The sequence below is a fragment of the Canis aureus genome, chromosome 5 (genome assembly GCF_053574225.1).
Source record: "Canis aureus isolate CA01 chromosome 5, VMU_Caureus_v.1.0, whole genome shotgun sequence".
Lineage (NCBI taxonomy): Eukaryota > Metazoa > Chordata > Mammalia > Carnivora > Canidae > Canis > Canis aureus.
Window position 1 is genome coordinate 40442914 of NC_135615.1, and position 21518 is coordinate 40464431.

The window sequence follows — 21518 nt, forward strand, 5'->3', positions numbered from 1 at the left end:
TTGGCAAACTATGGCCCAGTGGTCACATTGAACCCATATATATTTTTGTATGGCCCTCAAGCTAAAGAATGAATTTTAGATTTTGAAAATGTTGTAAAAATTAACAAAGAATATGTAACTGAAACCATATATGGCCCCAAATGCCTAAAATACTTACAAATTCACCCTTTTCAGAGAAAGTCTGCCAACCTCTGCCCTGGATGACTTCACTATGACTTCTGTTTTACCATTACCCAACTCAGCAGTGACCATGGTGATGCTGCCAGGAGTGCCTCTGCTGCTGTATTTCTTCCCTGGAGGCGAGCAGCTCAATATGATTCTTAGTGTATTCAATCTCTTGTCAAACCAGATTATGCTTCTGGAGGTGCTAGACTTGGTCTCCTCAAGAGGTGAGCATAGGGATGTACAGAGATATGTTCTTCCCTAGGGATGTGGCATTTTCAAGCTGAAAAGATACTCAAAAGATCTACTTCCACCCCCTTATCATAGTGGTGAGACAGCTAATGGTGAGTCACACATAGTACTTGGGGAAAGGCTATACTGGGACCCAAGTTCTCTGAGTGCTATAAAACAAACATTTATTGAGTATCTGTATGCACCAGAAATTATAGCATATGTTGATCATGAGATTAGTGAAAAAAAGACAGATAAGGTAGATAGAAGATCAGATTGACTTTTGGGATAAGTCCAGTATTTGCATTAGATCTTCCAGGAAGAAGGCACTGAAACAAAGGTAGGAGTGCAAGAGGTTTATGGGGGTGTTGCTTGTGAAAGGTCAAAGGGGAGCATTGTGTTAACTTTCAGACTAAAATGTATATGTGATTCTTGGGAAACAGAAGAAGAAACATTGAACTAGGACTGTGAGGCAATCTGACTGAGTCTCAGCCAGCCCAAAGGAGAGCCCCCTGGTCAGTATGACCCTTTGGAGGATTTGCACTTTGAGCAGAAATGACCAGGCCCTGGTTACCCATCATATGTAGTCATTGCTGGAGCTCTTGGGGAAGAGCATATTTTTTGCTCAGTCAGCATCTGTTGTGGATCCTAAGGGTGTTACTGATCTTAAAAAGAAAAAAGAAAAAACAAAAAACGGCTAGCAGTACCTCCCATGGGTGCACACTGAGTGAATTCATGGAGATGTTGTGAAATGGAAGGAGAGGGAGAGGTGCCATGAGAGCCTCATTGTCAAATCTTTTTCTCCCTCTGATGTGTCAGTCAAAAATTAGTTATTCATTCTTTTGAATATATATTTATCTTCTCCTGGTAGTCTCTTAAACATTTCCTAGGAAGGGGGGGACACATGAAGTTCTTTTTTTTTTTAAGATTTTATTTATTTATTCATCAGGGACACAGAGAGAGAGAGGCAGAGACACAGGCAGAGGAGAAGCAGGCTCCACGCAGGGGGCTCAACATGGGACTTGATCCCGGGTCTCCAGGATCACACTGAAGGCGGCGCTAAACCGCTGAGCCACCTGGGCTGCCCCATGAGGTTTTTAATACCTTAAGGTGAATGAATCATTCATATTAATTGTCTCCGTTATAAGAGAAAAAGGTATATTAGGACTATTGGAGCCCTATTTCCTTAGAATTACAAGAAAACTAGAGGATGCTCATCTACATCAAGTCCTTCCTCCATTTTATAGGAGAAGTTGAAAATAAAGTATATACAGTTAAGATGGAAAAACATGGCAAGCCAGAGAGAAGGAAAAAAAAAAATCACACATTTTAAACTTTACGTAGAACTGTTAGCTCTACTTTTAGTTCAATAAACAGAATCAGTTGTCTTTCAATTCATCAATTTATCTCCATTGCTATACCCTGATCCAAGCTACCATGATTAGTCCCCCAACTTTTTGCATTAGCTTATCCGCACAGGCGCCGGGATGATTCTCTTAAAATCTCAGTCAGATCATGACATCTCTGTGTTCAAAAAGTCCCAACAGCTGTCGTGTAACTCAGAATACAAGTTAAAATCCTGAAGAGTTGTACATGCTCCTGCCCCCTTTACACATCCCGCTTGCCTGCTCCATTGCTCACTCAGATCCAGCCATACTGTGTCCTTGACTCTCTTCTAACATGCTAGAAAAGTTTGTGCTAGCTAATCCTTCTCAGAAATCTCTTTGCATGGTATGTACAATTGATTTTACTTCTTAGTGTGAGATAATTGTAGACTTAGAGAAGAATTACAGAAACAGTACAGAGCTCCCATTTTTCCTTTACCCAGTTTCCCTTAATATTAATATCTTACATGACCAAGATAATTCTTACAGAATAATCATTAAGAAATAATAATATTAAGAATAATATAATAATAAGAAATTAATGTTGGTATTGTACTGTAACTGAACTGCAGACTTGATTGAAATTTTACATTTGTCCACTAAGTCCCCATTTTCTGTTCCAGCCAGCATTTAGTTGCCATGTCTCTTAGTCTCCCCCAGTCTGTAACAATTCCTTTGTCATTTTGTGTCTTTCAAGACCTTGAAGTGTTTTTGTTTTGTTTTTTGAAAGAGAGAGTATGCATGCCCATTGAGAGGGAGGGGCAGAGGGAAAGAGAATCTTAGGTTCCATGCCCACTGTGGAGCCAGAGGGGTGGGGGCTGGCGAGGAGGCTTGATCTCACAATCCTGAGATCATAATCAGAGCTGTAACCAAAAGTAGGATGTGCTTAACAAACGGAGCCACCCAGGCACCCCAAAGACCTTGAGATTTGGAGAGTACTGCCCAGTTATTTTGTAAAGTGCCCTCCAGTGTGCATACTCTGTATTTCTTTGGAAGTATTTTTCACTATGTCACTTCCCTCAGATCTTTGCTCAAATGATATCTCAGTGAAGTCTTTTCTGATCTTTGTATTTAAAAATGTAACTCAGTTTCCTCCAATGCCAGAGGTTTTCTTCCACAGTTTCCTGGTTTATTTTCCTCAGCTGATGAAAATTAAATATTTTTTACTTCTTAACCAATTCTTAATTTATAGTCAGTCTTCCTTTACTAGAATATTGACCCCCTGAAGGCAAAGATTTCTCTATTCATGGCTTCTTCCCTAGTTTCTAAAGAATTCCTTCACACATGGAAGATGTTCAATAAAGGTTTGTTGATAAAACTCAGTGGGGAAAGAACTCGCTGTTCTCAAGAACCTAGGAAGCAAAATGAGCTTACTACAAAGTTAGAAATGGTATGCAACATGACATAATTCCAAGGGTATTGGAATTATCTAGATAAGATACTGGACAAAGCTTCATGAGATGCCTCACACAGAGATGTCAGTTTTCTTTGTCAGGGCAGTCAGAACTCTTATTGAAAATACATTTCTTGCTGAGCTGTGAAGGTCCAATTTATAAGCTTGGGTTTTTCTACTTTTTCCTGAAAAAAATTGGTAAAATTATGGAAATGAAAACCTCTTAGCCTTTATGACTACTGTAGTTTGCTCAGTAAAATGGATTTCAGACGCAGAAACATTTCACCCTCAAACAGGGCCTTTCAAAATCATTCCCTGACATTTTCACTCATGCAAGTGCAAATGCCTCCTGATTCATGGAGATTTGAAGCATGTTAAAAACCCAGGCTGTTCTCAATTATGCCGGGGTTGCTATTCCATCAGCAAATTATGCAAGACTATTTTTGCTCTTCTCCTTTTTCATCCCACTTTTAGTCTCCAAAATAGTGTTAGAATTTCTACGCAAAGTGGGAAAAGGTAAAAGAAAGTAGACAAAACTTGAATCTGATAATTTTCTTGCTTACGATCATCTAAGATGTTGAACAGTGGAGGTCCTGTGAGCTAGGAAGCTTGGGAATTACCTAGGAATTCACTGCCTAGGGCCAAGAAGAAGAATGAGGTAATGAAAAGATGTTGAATTCTAACATGAGATATTCTGAAAATCATCTCACCTCCTTGAGTGTAGATTTCTTTGTCTCCAAAGTGAAGCATGACACCCAGTTTACTCACTAACTTATGTATTCGTTGAATAAACAGTATTTGAGTCTTACCATGGCCAATCCCTGAGTGTATATACATGAGACATAGGTCTTCTCCTTAAGGATTTCACAGGTTAGGAACATAAGTACTAATGAAAAACGAAAATTACATGGTAGTATGATAACATTTATAAAATAGAAATTATAAGGAGCCATAGGAGTATAGAGATGAGGTGGCTAGGGACAATAGGGAAGGCTTTCTGAAATAGTGATGTTTGAGATGAGCCTTAAAAGATTACAAGGGTTGGCTAAGTGAAGAAAACTAGAGCAGATAATAAAGGAAGGTATTAATTGGAGGGAGCAGCAAAGTAACTTAATAAACATTTACTGGTACATGCTAAGTGTAAAGTACTGCACTAAAAGCTAGAAATAGAACAGAAAAGTAAACAGAAGAGTTTATTTTCTTCATTAAGCTGGCATTCTAATCGAAGAGGTTTCAAAATTAATTATTCCAAGATAATTGTCAAAAGTAAGAGGTATGAAGAAAGGGTGGGGTCTTCTAAAGGTGATTATAAGAAGGGTGGTCAGGAAAAGATTTTTTTTTTTACATTTTATTTAAGTCTTGAAGGATTTTAAAGTACAAATTAGTAAGAAATTAACTTGAAAATGAGATTAGGGGACAAAGAGAGGGGAAACAGTTCAGGCATTGGTAATGACAAGATCTGATTAGCTTTTAAAGAAGATCGTTCTTGTTGCTTTGTAGAGTGAACAGATTGGTGACAATTAGAAGATAACCCACAACAGTCTGGGAAGCAATGATACCCCAGGGATTTATGAAATCTGTGGATGGTGGAGTGAGAGAGAAGTGTCTTGGATAACTTAGGAAGATGTGACATTGAGAAAAGGAGGTGTAAACTGAGGGATTGCCAGCACAAACATTATGAGGTCAGTCATCAGTGTGATGAGAATGAGGCATTTGTGAGACAGCCAAACTGAAATTTGAGAAGGAAGATAGACACAGAGGTCTGACCTTTAGGGGGAAAAAAAAAAGATCCAGAAGGAAATTAGAACCTTGAGTGGCATCAAGGTATAAATGATGGATGTTTCTCATGAAGAGATTATAGAATGAGGAGGGCACATAGTGTAGAACCAAGGCTTGAGCACTGCCAAAATTTAAAGTTAGATTAGAGGCAGATGAACCCACAAAAGAGTTAGAAAAAGGAGGAGGAATATTGTGAAACACCAAGGTAGCTTAATAAAGAGATTGTTATCACTGGAGATGGAAAAGTATCCACTGAATATAGCCAAGTAAATGTCATTGGTAACCTTCATGAGGTCCATTTTCCTGCTGTGGCTAGGGAAGATGGCATATTGAAATAGATAAGAAATAGTGTGATGCAACTAACTGGAAAATAGGGCAGGAGAGAAAATGGAGGGCTATTAATTGAGATAATGTGTATAGGAGCCTATGTATTTCTATTGTATTAACCCACTTCATCCCTCATTCTCTTTGAACATGTAGGATTGTAATACTTATATGTAATATGTACACATGTATTAGATAGATAAGTAGATAGATAGATAGATAGATAGATAGATAGATAGATAGATATCAACCAATTTGGACCCTGAATTAAAAGTAAACTTAAAATGGCAAACAGTTCTATTGCTTTTAGATTTTCCTTCTTAGAGAAATTGGGTACATTTCTTCTATAGCTATATTCTTGTACTTACTGAGCACCAAATGAAAATATTTACAGCCTGGGGGGAAACTAAGTGCTTTCTCTTGTGTCTTCTCTATTTTTTTCTGAACCTGCAAGACCAAAACTAGAAGCTGTCTGCCAGCTGGTATTGTGGTCCTGCTGTGAATAGAATGAGGTCTCCTTAGACTAGAGTTTGTCAGGGGAACTTGAGCATGTCATGACTCAAAGAACCAAGCTCCTTATGACTTATCTGGAATAACTACTTCAGGTAGATATTTTGGATTTCCGAGTAAGAGGCTTATTTACAGAGTATGTCTTCTTTGATGTTAGCCTCAGATATTGCTCAATTAAAGCTCATCAGCTTTTGAAATGTCATATTTTAAGTATAGTTTCTGATCACTTTTTTTCCATACCTTCACTCTTTTTAAAAATCAAGTGTCATCTAACTGAATTAACAGGTGCAAATCCAAAATATACAGTGAATCATGGCAAATACAAACATGTAATTCACATCAATATGGAGGTTTCCCCCTTTCCTTAGTTTCTCCCTAGAGGTGTCCTAATTTCGAACTCTTTAAAAGAGAGTTATAAACTATGTACAGCTTTTTATTAGAGCAAAAGAGTGCTTAGCATTATATTTTTGAGAATATAGTTATTCTGTGTATCAGCAGCTGAGTAATTTTCTATTTGCTCAACATACAATAATTTGTATTCTTGCTGGTGAACATTTGGCTTATTTCTAATTTGTAGCTTTTAAAAGAAAGTGACTATCAAGACTCTTATTCCAGTTTATATGGGGTCAAGTGTTTTTATTTATCTCAGGTAAATACATATCAGTGAAATTAAAGGATTACTGATAAGATGCATATTTAACTTTAAAAGAGACTGACCATTTTCCAAAGTAGATATACTACTTTCTATTTCTGCCAGCAAAGTATAAGAGTTTCTACGTTCTATACATTTGTCAACGTATACAAGATTTTGTCTTAGCAATTCTGCTGTGTGTAAAGTGGTATCTCGTTGTGATTTTAATTTGCAGTTAATTGATGACTAATGATCTTGAGCCCTTTTCATGAGCTTATTTGTTATTTGTAATATTTCTTTGTAAAGAGTATATTCAAGACTTGTCACCAAATTTTGTTGAGTTAGTTGAACTGTATTTATATTATCAAGTTGTTAAAGTTCTCTGTATAACCTGGATAGAAGTCCATTTTCAGAAATAAACATACTGAGAGAATATTTTCTCTCAGTATGTAGCTTGCCTATTCATTGAATTTAATGATGTCTTTGATGAACAGAAATACGGAAACCAGAAGATAATGGAAGACATTTTTAAGTCCTTAAATAAAAGAACTATCAGTACAGAATTCTGTGTCCAAAAAAACACTCCAGGAAGGAAGGCAAAAGATAGATACTCTCAGATGAAGAGATATTAAGAGAAGTGTTGTCAACAGACTACTCTGTAAGAAGCAGTAAAGGAAGTTCTTCAAGCTCAGGGAAAAAGATAAAAGGGGAAACTTGGATTTTTACAAACATAAAAAACAGGAATAGTAAATATAGAAGTGAAAAGGAGAAAAGATAGTTTTTACTCTTAAATATTTTAAAATACATATAATAACTTAAAGTAAATACTATCATATTGTCTTGTGGAATTTTCAACATATGTCAGCATACTAGACAGGACAAGTAGAGCAAAAATTTTACTGGTGAGAGGGATAAAGGAAACTATGGATGCCAAAGTTATACATTATATATGAAATGATATGATATTAACTCTGAATAGACTGTGAGAGGTTAGATAGATGTATAATAATCCATAGAGAAATCAATAAAGAAAAGCAAAATTATATATAAAAAGCCAGTGAACACTACCAACAACAGCAGAATATTCTTTCTTCTCATACATATGAAATATTCTGCATGCACACATAAACACAGATGAAAGAAACTCAAGACCTAAATAAATGGAAAAACATACCCATATTCGTAGGTAGGATGTTTTAGTGATGTCAATACTACCAAAATGATCTACAGATTAAGGCAGTCCCTATCAAAATTCCAATAGCCATTTTTACAGAAATATAAAAACTGATTTAAAAATTTATATTACCCACACATTTCTTCTCCCTTCCCTTATTTTCCCTTTCACTATTATTTATATTCCCCAAATGAATGAGAACATATAATGTTTGTCCTTCTCCGACTGACTTACTTCACTCAGCATAATACCCTCCAGTTCCATCCACGTTGAAGCAAATGGTGGGTATTTGTCATTTCTAATAGCTGAGTAATATTCCATTGTATACATAAACCACATCTTCTTTATCCATTCATCTTTCGTTGGACACCGAGGCTCCTTCCACAGTTTGGCTATCGTGGCCATTGCTGCTAGAAACATCGGGGTGCAGGTGTCCCGGCGTTTCATTGCATTTGTATCTTTGGGGTAAATCCCCAACAGTGCAATTGCTGGGTCGTAGGGCAGGTCTATTTTTAACTGTTTGAGGAACCTCCACACAGTTTTCCAGAGTGGCTGCACCAGTTCACATTCCCACCAACAGTGTAAGAGGGTTCCCTTTTCTCCGCATCCTCTCCAACATTTGTTGTTTCCTGCCTTGTTAATTTTCCCCATTCTCACTGGTGTGAGGTGGTATCTCATTGTGGTTTTGGTTTCTATTTCCCTGATGGCAAGTGATGCAGAGCATTTTCTCATATGCATGTTGGCCATGTCTATGTCTTCCTCTGTGAGATTTCTGTTCATGTCTTTTGCCCATTTCATGATTGGATTGTTTGTTTCTTTGGTGTTGAGTTTAATAAGTTTTTTATAGATCTTGGAAACTAGCCCTTTATCTGATATGTCATTTGCAAATATCTTCTCCCATTCTGTAGGTTGTCTTTTAGTTTTGTTGACTGTATCCTTTGCTGTGCAAAAGCTTCTTATCTTGAGGGAAATATCAGAAAGGGAGACAGAACGTAAAGACTGCTAACTCTGGGAAACGAACTAGGGGTGGTAGAAGGGGAGGAGGGCGGGGGGTGGGAGTGAATGGGTGACGGGCACTGGGTGTTATTCTGTATGTTGGTAAATTGAACACCAATAAAAAAATAAATAAATAAAAAAATAATAAAAAAATAAAACAAAACAAAACAAAACAAAAAAAACAAAGTGTGCCAGTGGCTAAGGCAAGGAAGGTTGAGTACTTTTTCTCATACATACACATGTGTGTGTGTGTGTATTACACAGTAGAAATTTTGAAACTACCAAAAAGTACAAAGAAACATAATTGCCTCAATTACACTATTTACATAAACTTGTATGTTTTAAGTTAAAAACATTTCCTCTTTAAAACAACAGTATTTTTAATATCTTTCCATGTCAATAAACATGTTTCTATTAAAAAAATAAATAAATAAATAAAAAATTAAAAAAAATAAAAATTTATATTAAAAAAAGGAAAAAATTCATGTGAAATTACAAGAGATTCCAAATAGCCAGAACAATTTGAAAAAAGAATAAAGCAGGACTCATACTTCTAGGTTTCAAGACTTAACACAAAGCAACAGCAATCAAACATGGTACTGGCACAAGGACAGACATATAAATCAATGGAATATAACTGAGAGTCCAGAAGTAAACCAGTACACATACAGCCAATCAATTTTCAACAAGGATTCCATGACAATTCAATAGTAAGCATTTTCATTATGATTAATGTGGTTTTTAAAACCATTTTTAGAATTATCCATATTTTCTAATTCCGCTCATGTCATTATTGCCAGTTTATGAGTTACATGGCTTTGTGTATTCATTCACATTGACACATTTATTATCATAAAGTTGTTGGTTATATTCCCTTGTTAATCTTTTAATAACTGGAAGATCTAAATGTCATCCCCTCATTTATTACTGATATGGTTAATTTGCATTTTCTTTCTGTTTCATCCATCTGGCTAAAGGTTTATCAAACTTATTAGTCTAGTTAAATAATCAACTTTAACTTTTCATCATCTATGTTTTGTCAGTTTTCTATTTTATCAGCTTTGCGATCATCCTTAAGTTTTCCTTTCTTCTGTTTTCTTTCAATTTTCCTACTTTTTATTGTATTTTTAAGATGCACACATCAACCATTAATTTCATATCACTTTTCCTCTAGTAATAATTCCTGATGTAACTTAAATCCACACATTTTGATAATGTTTTTATTTTCATTTGTTATTTTATCTGCACTTTGAAGGAAATACTATATTTCCTTTTTCATAGAGAATGAAATCCAGAACAAGAGGTTAAAGGACTAGCCCAAGACCACTTAGGAAGGAATTCATAGACCCCACAGTTAAATCCAGGTCTTTCCATTATGTTGGAGTGACCTCTCCACTGTGCAGAACCATTTCTTATCTCTATCTGAGCCTACCATTTTGACATTGACTTTCATCTACTTCTAGTCATCGTTAAAAGGACATACACAGGCAGTGCTGTCAAGGTATCTGTACTATCTCTTCTGTTTGAATTTGAAACTATAGATGTTTCTCTAGAGAGAAATCAGAGAGAGGGATGTGGCTTTTCTTGAATTGTCCTCATTGAGATGCAGAATTTGTTCCATAGAATTCAGAAAGTAAGAATAGAGACAACACAACTGCTAAAATCACATCAGGTAACACTAACATCCTCAATCAGAAGCAGAAAAAGGCAAAGGAGATACTTTTGATCATACCACATGCACAGAAATAAGAAAATGATAAAGCCGTGTCAAAAATCTGTTTTGCATGTCCCTTATCCTACATGTACTTTTTAAAAAATTGAATTTATTAATATCCTTCTGGCTCTGTAAGAATTGACTTGACCACAAATTTTAGCTTTAAAACACTACTGTAGTGGTTTTTCCAAGGTTTTGTTTTATTTTTTTTATTTTTTTATTTTTTGTTTTTAGAAATACGTATTGAAATCTTTAGAGATTTTAAAACCTTTGAGTAATGTAACTTTAAACTATTGGTTAGAAAAGGCCATGTAGTACTTCCCTTAATTTAAAAATGTGGAAATTTTTCCCATGAGAGGAGAAGGAATTTATCCAAAGTAGTGATCTACACAGGGTTCCTGATCTCAAGCAGTATTTGTGTGTTTCTCTCTCCCTCTGTCCTCTTCTCCCTCTGGGTGTGTATGTGTGTACAGTGCCTGTGTGTGTATTTGGTGAGAATATGGGTGCTTCTTATTTTCGTTCTTTCAATTATACTATTTCCTAATTTTTGACAATGAAAATAATTTTGTATTAGGAAATAAAGCTTGTTTTTGTTTTTTGTTTTTAAAAACCTTTGTCAGTGGAGTCAACAGCAGCAAACGGCCAGGGGATGGTCAGAGGGGAAAGTTTGTCACTGCCCACATTGAGCTGGACTGAAACTCTGGGAAATGAGTTGAGGGGACTCTGAAGATCAGCTCTGCTTCCCTTAGCCTGGACTCCAGGGGAGGCCTACCCTAAATCTTCATTCAGAAGCCAGGTTACCCAGGAATCCTCTATCATGTTCAAACAAAAACAGTTTGAAATCTGAGTCTTACCTCAGTCACACTGCTTCTGGTGGGCTCTGATAACACAATCATGTGTTTCGAAGGTAACTCTCCCCTGTGGGTTAAGTCATCAAGTAGAAGCTATTTACACAGTCATCTGCACATCCTTCTACCTCACTGAAGCCTGACCCCAAATAGTGTTCTCCTTCTCTTATCCTTACAGTGGACTGCTTGCTAAGAAAGGGTTGACTTTTTATTGTTTCCTTTAACCTAGAGCCAACAAGAAGCTTTCTTGTGTATGTTGCTAAAGGTACATGAAACAAGCACTTAATTTTCTTTATTTGAGATATTTTGAAAATTTACTTGGAGAGAGAGAAAACAATGAGATAGTGCCAACCTTGAAAGAAGCAGATTAATTAATAGTTATTAAATTATTTCAAGCCACTTCAGTTTGGCACATACACAACTGAGGGCCTTTAGTGTATAACCATTGCTATGTTATATGGAAAACAGGAAAACAATAATAGAATAATAGATTTTTATCCCCCAAAATTCCGAACCCAACCATCCACCTGCATTCCATTTCTCTGGAACTATGTGCTTACAGAGACATCATGTACAGGTTTCCAGCTGTTAGGATCAGCACACTGTTTGTGGAATGATGAGCAAATGTAATCATATTGCTGAGAAAGAGATGGAGCCACATAATTATGATTGCTTAGAGAATAAAGTAACCAACTACATTTCACCCAGAGCTGCTCAGAGCCTGTTTGTTTCAACTTTAAGTGCTAGACATACAGCTCTTAATAATTTATGTCCTAACATTTTGCACCTGAGAGACCTAAAACATATTTAAACGTGGATTTACTCAGCTATGAATCCTTACACATGAAATTACACCCATGCACCTTGCTAAATGAAGACAATATATAGCATATTGGAAATACAAGGAAGGGGCAATTTTAAAGTAAAAATACATATATGTAAAATACATAATTTTGTTTATAAATAACATATATTAATAAATAATTTAAAATGAGCAAAACAATATCACTATTATGGACAACTGATACACTTTGGGAACTATCTTGCTAAATATTTCTCAAAAAATATATTTTGTAGGTTGCAGGTCATACATAAAAAATTATATGCATAATACACAGCCATGATATTTAAAGAAAAAGATTTTATATAAGTGCATATAAACACATTTTAGATCTATGAGAATTATGCCCACTGATTTTCTACTGTGAGTGATGCTGTAATCACTCATCATTGATGGAATTTCTTTCTTCCTCACTTCCAGAAAGGGTGTATGTGAGAACCATTTGAAATCCTTGAAGAGCCTTCCTGAGGAGGATAACATGTGTGGAAATCATTGAGGGAACACTTCCTCAAAAGTGGTGAGTAATGTCTCTAATAAAGGACCATTAATACAAATCTATAGGATTTTATTTTGAGAATTTGCAGAAGAGCTGTTCGTTGCCAAAGGGAGATTCCCTGTGAGAAAAGAGTACTGTCCCAGGTTTTCACGGGACTGCTCTGTGCAGGACCCCACAAGAGAGACCAGCACCATCTCTCAGACTGCATGCCACTGATTTTTAGTCACTCTACCAAGAGGTGGTGGATTGCGGTGACCTCCGCAGAGGAGTGGAAGCCAAGCCCACCTGTCAGTTCCCCATACACCCTGACATCTGGGTCACATGTGCTCCCAATTTTCTTGGATAATTTAGAGAGACTCAAGACACTTTTAAAGGAGATTATGAATTTTCTGCAGTTAAGGTGTGTGGCAACTTCAGCTGTGAATTGGGTAAAACAAAGGAGATGTGACTGTATTTGTTGCCCAGGTTAGTGCAGTGCCATCATCTACTGGATAGAGATGGGAGGAATTACAGAGCTTGCACTGTAAACACAGGTGGCAATGGAGGTATTGCTGGGGCTGCCCTTCTGTTCAGCTCCACCATACTGCCTGTGCGTGGTGCTCGTGGCCCACAGCGGCACTGATGAATGTACAGAACTCACTATATCCATGATTTTGCAACTGGTTATTAGAGAAATGTTAGTGCACGAGGAAACATTTTATTATATTTAAAGGCAACAGAGTGCTATCACCATAATTTACCTAATCAATTCTTTATTGATATGTATTTCAATCTACTGTTTCCCTATTCCAATCATGTTGTAATAAATATCCTTTTACATATATTCTTGTGCATTTTCCACTTACTTCAGATAAGTAACTTGAAAAGGAGATTGATGGATAAAAGGCAATTCACATTTGAAATTGATACATATTTCCCCTCCCTGGCTTCCAGTGTTCAGTAACTTATGTTCCAACGAGAAAGACAAATTAAGGTGATTTGTCATTTGCTTTCTTTATTAATATTATGGCTAAGTGTCCCATGTCTCCTCATTCAGGCCATTTGTCTTTGTGTGTCCCTATGCATATGAATTGTGAAGGAGGGAGTCTGATGGCTGTTGCACACAGTGGCAAATTGTTCACCGGCAGTTTTACCTCCTGGGCACCTAGCTAGACACCACATTTCCCATCTTGCCTTGCAGTTAATTTTGGTCCTAGGATTGAGTTCTGGACAGTGGAAGCAGAGAAAATGCTTATCATTTTGAGGCCTGGCCCATAAAAATCTCCCATAAGAATCACTAAGTTCTTTCTTTTTTCTGGTCTACCTGCTAAGTACAGTTACATGGGGCCCTGAATGATTGCATAAAGTTTAACCTGCCTCCATCATCAGTCTTTGCATTCCACCAACCTGCTTCAGACAATGAAAACCTAATTTTTGTTGTATGAAACCATTGGTTTGGGAATTGTTTGTTTTGTTTGCTTGCTTGTTACAGCAGTTAGCCTGTTGTGACTATTATAGTTGCTGCTTCCCCAGAGTAAACGTTTTGATGCCTTCTTAGATGTTGCAAGTAGCCACAGTCTAATGTGCTTTCTTTTTAACAAGCAATTTATAATTAGGATGGATCAAAGCACATGAAGTAGCCTATGTATTTTGTCTGAAACATGAGCCTGATTTCAATGCCAGGTGAGTGAGAAGCTCAGAACCACATAAGAACACTAGTTGAAAATAGTGTGTATCCTGTCCATGGCAAGAGGTGGAGGTTTGTCCACAGAAATGTAGACGGGGTATTTGGTATTAGTGGCATCTTGCTGATGACTTCCACAGGCTGCCCAGTCACAGCCGGGGTCTCCCTGGAGCCAAATTAGTCAGGATAAGTGGTGGGGGTTTGTGGAATCGCATGTGCTGGAAGTCTAGAATCCAGTTCCCATACTATATTTGCCTCTGTCCTGCTGTAATCTCGGGAAAGTAAGTCTCCTCAGGACATGAATGTCCTCCTGTATAAAATGAGCCAGTTGAAATAGACCTGAGGTTGCTAACAGTATAATCCTGTTTACTAACTCTAACTGATCACAATTTCATGAATCTCCATGAAAAGAAGTCTGAGGAAAAGAATTCTGAGGCTATATCGCTATGAAGATGGAGATGGGGATGTAGACTCAGTAGAAAAGTGCCAGAGCGGGGAAATGAAGGTGGCCTGTGTGTTGTTTTTTGTCATCTGTATTTACTGAGGCTTTGAAACCTAAAAAGAATACTCAGTGTTCATTTCTTTGTTTCAATTTTATTTCATTGTTTCTGGTCCAGGGGGAAATAGCAGAAGGCTACAAGTTAATATTGACTAGTCTTACTGTCAATAAGTTCAAATCCTTGCTCTGCAACTAGCCTTGTTGGTGAGATTCGAGGTAAATGATTTCCTCTCCCTGTGCCTCACTTACCTCACCTGTAAATGTCAAAAATGATATCTACCTCATAGGTTCCTATGGCAATGGAAAGAAATACAGTATATATGAGTTCTACATAAACCCTACCACATGGTAGGGGCCATAATTCCTGTGGTTATCTGGGGGACTGAGAATGCTAGGTATGTTGGCATAAGGAGACGGGTGAGATCTCGAGGATATTCCCCATAACCGTGGCTTGTGGATGGAGAATTGAGAAACTTCTCTTCTGGCCTTCACAGTAGGACCTCAACTTTCAGACCCTGATGCTTCATTACACAGTCTCATACAGAATTTGTGTATTCAGATCCAACTGAAAGATAAATTGCAAAACATTCTAGTCATTTTCTACCCTGTACTTTACTATAAAAGTTTTTCAAAATTTATAGGCTTCCAACGACTACCCTAACACATGGCTATAGCCATTCAGCTGCCTTTGAAGGAGATCAAGAGGTCTCTTGGTAAAAGACAGTACCCTAAAAGTTTATAATGGAGGTCTATACAACCTCAATTTTTGTTCCATCCCTAAATAAAGTCTAATAAAGGAACACCTGCTATCACTTTGGTACCTCTAGGGAAAACACACACACATAGACACATACACACACAGACATACGCACCAGAAACATGCCTTACCCTACAATTAAAAATTCAGTATCTTCTTTCATCTCTCAGCATGTTTATTTTTTCTTGGTAGGTTGGTTGGTTCTTTGGGGTTTTTTTAGAGGGCAGAATTAAATCAACTTTTAGTGGCCCGTGGAAGGAAAAAGTTTACTGCTTTGCATGTTATATTTTGCTGAAGCAATCAGTTCTCACAGCCAGGACATAAGAATTCCTAGTCTGTAATGCACACAGCTGCCAGGTGTCGACCTTGTAGTGTGTGCTAGGTAATCAAGTAAGTGATATGGCACAACAGCCTTATGAGAAAGGTACTGTTATCATCTTATCTTATCAAAAAAGAAAATGAGGCTTAGAGAAATTAAATTACTACTTAATAGCACATAGCCAGGAAGGAGCAAGGCCTGTCTGTCCCTATAGTCTGAGTATTTGACTATATATTCCTCTCTCACCTTTTATATTTTTACTGCTGAATCCACATAAAATAAACATCAAGAATAAGGGCTTCTACTGAATGTTTATTATGTGCTGTGCAATACTCTATATCATTTACCCCATAATTCCTTTTACTTCTACAACCCAATGAATTATTCATTTTCCCATTTTATAGATGAAGCTACTGAGACATGGAGAAATAAAATAACTTGTCCAAAATTATATAGATGAGTTAGTAATATACCCAAGACCAGCACCAAGGCAGTGGAACCCCAAAGCCTGTGCATTTAACCACACAGTGTACCACCTGGAGTAGAAATGTGTGGAGACTCCTTTGTTCCTCCTGTTTGAACCTACTTAATATACACACTGCCGTATTTTTCCATTGCCAGAGAATATATAGTATTTCAACCCATTCTGTGTTTCAGTCTTATTAATTAAAAAAAATAGGAGTTTTTTTTTCTTCTCTCAGCAGATACACTATGGAGATACATATTATTTTTTAAGTATATTCCAAACACACAAAGACAGCAATTATTATTTATTTATCTCAGGAGAAATCTGGAACTCCCAAGCCTGATAACCTTCCAGGTACCCCTCAGGTGTGGATTTTTTTTAAAGTTTTTTTTTTTTAATTTTTATTTACTTACGATAGTCAGAGAGAGAGAGAGAGAGAGAGAGAGAGAGAGAGGCAGAGACACAGGCAGGGAGAAGCAGGCTCCATGCTCCATGCACCAGGAACCCGATGTGGGATTCGATCCCCGGTCTCCAGGATCGCGCCCTGAGCCAAAGGCAGGCGCTACACCGCTGTGCCACCCAGGGATCCCATCAGGTGTGGATTTTTAAAGACAAAACATTTTGCTATTTTTGACTGACTCTCCATTCCTAGGGTTCTTGCTTTTCACTCCCAGTTGCCCTTGCTGTCAGCATTAGCCAACTTCATTGCTTTTGTAGACTCCCGATTCACTGTAATACACAGGCTCATTTCTCCTTGTTTTATTCAGAGCAAAGTATACACTCCCTAATCTTTCTTTCATCTCTGTTTCCACTTGGTTTTCACATCATCTACTGATTTTCTGACTCCATAGTCTGTTTTTCATGAGGTAGTACACATTTGGAAATGATCAGAGACTACTAAATGCTCATAGGAGAACCATGCCTATCTTCCACTGTCATTTGAGATTCTCCTGGATTTATATGCTTAAACTCCCACTGCCCCACACTATGAGTCATCTTGCTTAAGTTCTCCCAACAGCTTTCTCTTTACCTATCACAGAAATAACTAAAAGCATTTTCTTTAAATGGAAGGATAATTGAAGAATCAGAATGTTTTTGTCCCAGTGTTAATAGTCTTAAAATTCAATGGTGGGAATGATGAATATGGAATCAGAACTACTTAATTCTATTGTGATTGTCTAGTCATAAGATTTGCACCCCCTCTCCTCAAATTGGAGATAGGAACACCTGTTTCCGAGGTTTTTTTGACAATTACCTTCAGTTATGCATGAAAAAGGATTGTGGAGCTATGAAGGACTCTACAAATGGAACCCCCTCTGGGCAAGCCCAACACTATTCAGTGGGGACAGGGATCAGTGAGCACCACAGTCACCAGGCTGCAGCACGATGAATAGCACAAACCCACAGATGAATGCCATCACTGGGTAAACAACATTTACTGAGCATTTGTTATGTAAGCTACTTCACTAGGTACTAAAAGGACAGAGTTGAATAGGATGCAGTAAATCCATCAGAGCATGCTTATTGAGACCTGTTACCTGCTGGTCATGGTAATAGGTCACAACTGTGAAAAGCTATGTAGTATAGACTACTGGAAGAGAAGCAAACAGGAAATTTAAATATAATGAAGTAGGGAAAAAATAGAGTGTTCTAGGGCAACACATTGAAAGAATAGTTGATTCAGACTATTGGTATTAGGGGAGGGGTTCACAAAGAAGGCACTTTGCACAGTTATACTCAAAGATAGTTGTATTCGTCTCCTAGAGTTGTTACAAATCCCACAAACTGGGTACTATAAAACAAGAGAAATATAATCTAACATTTCAGGAGGCTGGAAATCAGAATCAAAGTGTTCACAGTATATGTTTCTTCTGGAGTCTCTGTTAGACCAGCTGCCCCATGCCTCTCTCCTGGCTTGTGGTTGTTATAGGTAATCCTCGGTGTTCTTTAACTTGTAAATGCATCACTCCAGTCTCTGCCTCCATCTTCACATTGCCTTCTTCTCTGTGTCTCTGTGTGTCCTTGTCTGTCTCTTACAGGGACATTCTCTTTGGATTTCTTGTCCATCCTAATCCGATATAATATCACTTCAATCTTTATCTGGATTTACCTCTGCAAAGACTCTCTTTACAAATAAGGCCTTATTTTGAGCTTCCAGGTGGACATGAATTTTGGAAGGATATTATTCAACCCTCTACAAAGGAGTAGAAACTATTTTAGAGACTAAGTAACAGAAGGGCATTCCAGGCAAAGAGCACAAAATATGTAAAGTTCTAAAATGAAAAAAAAAAAAGTATGGCTCGCTGAAGGATTTTTTTAATGTCATTGTGGCTAAAGGAAAGAGGGCTAATGCAGTTGAAAGAAAAGATGGACAGAAAGGTAGGGTCTGTAAATTAAGCAGAACAATTAGGACTTTCTTCCTAAGAGTAATGAGAGATGATGTATGTGTCAAGGAAAGGATTGACATGATGCACACAATGTCCCAAAGAAATCATCCTGGTCCTGAGCAGACAATAAAATGAAGAAATGAGAAGACAAGAGTCTCTCAAGAAGATAGTAGCTTAAGTCAGGAGTCGCCATAGAGAGGAAAATAGAGGATGTATTTGGGAATAAGAGATTTCATTAACTAGGACTTATAGGACTTTTCAATTAAATAAAAATTATAACTATGTGAGGTAATAGATGCTAACTAAACCAGCAATTATTTTGTAATATATACATATATCAAATCATTATGTTGTATGCTTTAATACATTCTTGTTTGTCGATTATATCTCAGTAAAACTAGGGGGAAAATAAGAAAAAGAAAAAAAGACTGGCAGGAGTTAACAGGAAGACGCAGAAGTACAGATTTTTATATGCCTTAATTTTTTAGGGATTGTTTCTTTCATATCCTAACATCTGGCTAAATTTCCGATTGATGGTGGTGATTGTCCTAAGAGATGCAAGTGTTTATTTTTAAAAGTGAGAATATTGGCGCATTTTCCCTAGATTTCCCTGTGTTAATTAGGGTTCATTTGCTTCTAAACAACAGTAATTGAATATTAACTAATGTAAAAAAGCACAAATAAATGAGAGAATTATTTACCCACATCCTGAGGAGTGGGCTACAGGCTAGGCTAGATCTCATGATTCAAACACAATATTTGCAATTTTTTTCTCTCTTTCTACCCCTCAATTCTATTTTTTTCTTATATAAGAAAAGGTTTATTCTTATATAAGTTCTTCCTCTGATGGTGGAACAAAGGCTGTAGTAGCTCTAGCTCATATCAGCTTAATACTCACAGTCTCCTGGAACAGAGTATCTCCTCCACTAACCTTGCACATTGCCTTGGAAGAAGTCTAATTGTTCTTGTTTCTGTTTCTGCGCTGGAATACATGAAATGTTCTGTAGACCTAATAATGTGCCAAAGTTTAGGAATGAATAAGCCCATTTGAGCTTCATAGACCAACCAGGTTACTGAAGAATGGGTTAGAGTTTCCCCAAATGAAGGATTACGAAGCACACAAAAATAAGAACAAAAGTAACGATATTCAGTACACATACTGCAATGGTTCTAAGCAAAGTAATTATCTTAAGATAATATTCTGAATTCATAATTTACTCCATTGGCTTGTTATTGCCTAATTCATCTAACCATCTATCCATCAATCCATCCATTCACTACATGTTTACAAAGTACCCACCATTGAAAAGAAACTATGGAGTTCAAAGCTGAATAACATATGATTTTTGTCCTCACATAGCTTATGATCAAAAAAAAGAAGGCAAAAACTGCAAATACATGTTTGGGTAGGAATTAAGTGAGACGCAGAGACACTAATTTATTAATATAGATCAATTCATTTTTTGTTCAGTGGATGAATGAGTCAAGGAATGAACCCGACCTGCTTCATTAAAATACTTGTTTTCAAAAAAGGGAGTGGGGAGATAGATGCTTCATAACTTCTAAGCAAGTCAGAATGAAATAATGATATAAAAAATGAACTACTACATATTAAATACGAAGACAATATTCCATTTGGGAATTCAAGAGCAATGCCTTGGAAAAAAAGTTGCATTTCACTGGGAACTAAAGAATGAAAAAAGTTTCACTACCTAGAAGGTTGTTCCCCTAATGTTCTGGGGAAACATTAGAGATAAAAGGTAAAGAGGTGTGAAATTGCCTGAATAGGTCAAGAAAATAATGAGTGACTTTTATGGCCAAAATATAGGATACCTAGAAGATAAGAGAAATGGATATAATCAGAGAGATTTAGAGACAAATTATGGAGGATCTTGGAATCCAGACCAAGTAATGTTTTTTTTTTTTAATGTTTTTTTTAAAGGCTATTTTTTTTAAATTTTTATTTATTTATGATAGTCACAGAGAGAGAGAGAGAGAGAGAGGCAGAGACACAGGCAGAGGGAGAAGCAGGCTCCATGCACCGGGAGCCCGACGTGGGATTCGATCCCGGGTCTCCAGGATCGCGCCCCGGGCCAAAGGCAGGCGCCAAACCGCTGCGCCACCCAGGGATCCCGAGACCAAATAATGTTAAACTATTTTCCATAGTTACGCTGGAGCCACTGCAATTTGGTGGGCAAGAAATTGAATAATCTGTGAAATCATCTGCGTTTGAAAGTTAATTCAAAGAAGAATAACCGGTACACATAAGTGCCATGGTCCCCACAGTCATCCCAACTCTTGTGACCTTTCCATTTCTGGGAATCTGGGGAGAAATTGGGCATTTTAAAATATTTAAGAACTATTTTCTCTGAAGAAAAGAGACTTTCACTTTCTGAGCACTTCAGGAGTAAAAATTATTTCTTTAAAACTGTCACCAAGAAGCCAAGCCTCTGTGATCGCATGGCCTACTTTGCTTCAGTTTATTCAAGTCTTGAAGTTGCAACAAGGTCAAGGAACACAGAATCATAAACACCTTCATGTTTATACCTAATGCCACTGGGGGAAATCTCCAGACCCTTTTAGCACTCTCAGAGCTTCTGTGAGACATTAAATAAAACTGGATTTTAGCACTCAGTTTGGAACTATGTTTGTTCCATTTCCACCTCTGTTAAACATGTCCTTATTCCTTCTTTCTTTGTCTAAAGAGAGAAATACTGAAGAATCTGTGTTTTAAGATATAGCGAAGGTATCTTGAAAAAAAAATTGCACTTTGAAAGAAAGGAAAGTGCGAAAACACTTATCTTCAGATTTTATTTTTTTTCCTGGTTGAGACAAGTGTCCAAAGGCATCAGCATACAGTTGTGAATTGACATAGACATACGTGATGCAGGAGAGAGTCATTAGAGCCGTAAACTCTTGGAGAGTGGCATTTCTCCATCTGCA

The 21518-nt window shown here is 37.1% G+C and overlaps 1 long non-coding RNA gene across 5 annotated transcripts in view; it reads left to right on the forward strand.

Annotated features, from left to right (window-relative positions):
• The first annotated feature begins 251 nt into the window (after positions 1 to 251).
• Positions 252 to 21518, forward strand: part of LOC144314045 (uncharacterized) — a 146032-nt gene continuing 124765 nt past the window's right edge. For 4 of the 5 annotated variants that reach the window (XR_013379702.1, XR_013379701.1, XR_013379704.1 and 1 more), the window contains exons 1-2: positions 252 to 389; positions 12409 to 12505. This is a non-coding gene — a long non-coding RNA (uncharacterized LOC144314045). Of the gene's footprint in view, positions 390 to 4671; positions 4854 to 12408; positions 12506 to 21518 lie in introns of all 5 variants that reach the window. The other variant, XR_013379703.1, reaches the window with a different exon arrangement.